Raw genomic sequence first — 1,801 nt, 5'->3', positions numbered from 1 at the left:
AGATTGATTTCGGATCGAGTGCAATCATATGAGCCAACATTTTCTGGTTCATTGTTTACTGGAGAAACATTCTATTTTTCAAAGGTATTAGCTAAAACAAATGCAGTAAAATTTCAACGCCTTTCGACCCTGGAAAGGGAGCGATCCTTCAATCCTCGGTTTGTTTGATTGACATCGACTGAACGAAAGAGGCTAGCGCTAGTAAAAAGAAGACAAATCAATTGTAAAGTGCTGCTTGAAACCGGAGAAGGGTGGAATTAGTACCGCGAATCGATGTTACCGATGAGAGGTGGATTTAAAGCTAAGATCCTGAATAAAAAATTGTCAATTTAATGTGAAATGTTCTTGATCCAAACGTTATGCTATGTGGGATATAGTTCAATATGAATTGTGTTATTTCGCAATAAACTTTTGGAATCTAGTGACATTTTAAATGAAAATGATCATCGATTGAAGGTTGATTGAAGCCAGATCGCTACTGTGCTCTGCAATAGTTGAAGGCCACCTTCAATTTTTTTTTAGATAGTGTAACAAAGGTAAAAGCACACTTTGCTATAAATATCATTTTGACTCTAATAAAACTGGTTACTTTATCTTTGTTAGGTCTTTTATTTACATCTGTTTTAATGGCACAGGAGCCCTCTGTTATTATTTACATTGGTTTAATGCACTTATCGTAGCAAACCCATTAGGAAGTCGATTGCACATGTACTTTTGCTAATGGAATGTACACCTTTGGCGCTGCAGAGTTGTGGTGAAACTTTGAAACAAACGTTGTATAAAATATATAAAAAATAAAACATTGTATGCAAATATAATAATTTTATGTTTTTCATTGATGAATAATTTCAAAAGCAAAACGAATCAATGCCCTAATGAAAGAATAATAGACCGATAAGGATAATGCTTTGAATGAAGTTCTTAAGTTAGCGGAAAAGTGTACTTAAGCCTTACAAAAGTATTTAGTAACATTAACAACAAAAGGTGTGCCATCTTAACCCTCAATCATCTCGATCCCGGATGATCTCTGAGTGTAACTGGTTTCAAAAAACGTGCTTTGATGCATCGGCCGGGAATCGAACCCGGGCCGCCCGCGTGGCAGGCGAGCATTCTACCACTGAACCACCGATGCTTGTTGACAATGTAAATATACTTTAATTAGTTGTACTTATTAATTAAAAGTTAGCAAAAATATAAATAATACAAAAGACATTTAGACAGAGATATAGAAAATAGCTTTTTTCATCATATTAAAGAACTGTAAGCAACAGTCCCCTGCGTTGAGTGACTATATTTGCCTAACTGTTACCATAAAATTCATCATCCACCCAACATAAAAATCTCTCCTCCCCCCCCCCCCCCCCCCCAAATATCCGGATACCGAGTTAATTTGAATCTTCGCTCGTTCGGCCGCTCGCTCCACATGCCAAGCAACAGCAACAGAAAAAAAAGGATTTCCGAAGAATCATAAATACCGCTTCAAGCGCATCCGTGGCCCAATGCTCGCCCGGTAGTGCGCTGCGTACACACGATGTATCATCGAGAGCAGCACATCGAGGCGGTGGAGCACCAGGAGAGGCCCATTCAATAAGCTCACCCTTTTTCCTCGATACTGTAACGATAAGACACGTTCAACAACAGAGGACCCTCCAGTGCCACCAGCACCACCAACCAGTACCAGTACCAGTATCGTCCACCGATAGGCCTCGATGGTCTGTGCAAAATGTGGCCACCGGACCGGGGGGGTTCCAGGATCGCACACGATGATGATGAACCCATAAGTCATCCCATTTGGCGCCAC

At 40.1% G+C, this 1,801-nt stretch overlaps 1 non-coding gene across 1 annotated transcript; it reads right to left on the bottom strand.

Moving 5' to 3' along the window:
- Positions 1–1,061: 1,061 nt before the first annotated feature.
- Positions 1,062–1,132, bottom strand: Trnag-gcc (transfer RNA glycine (anticodon GCC)). The gene has a single exon. It is a non-coding gene; the product is annotated as a tRNA-Gly (tRNA).
- Between the last annotated feature and the right edge of the window lie 669 nt (positions 1,133–1,801).

Source organism: Anopheles darlingi, chromosome 2 (assembly GCF_943734745.1).
Source record: "Anopheles darlingi chromosome 2, idAnoDarlMG_H_01, whole genome shotgun sequence".
NCBI classification, from domain to species: Eukaryota; Metazoa; Arthropoda; class Insecta; order Diptera; family Culicidae; genus Anopheles; species Anopheles darlingi.
This window is presented reverse-complemented; position numbering and strand designations above follow the sequence as displayed.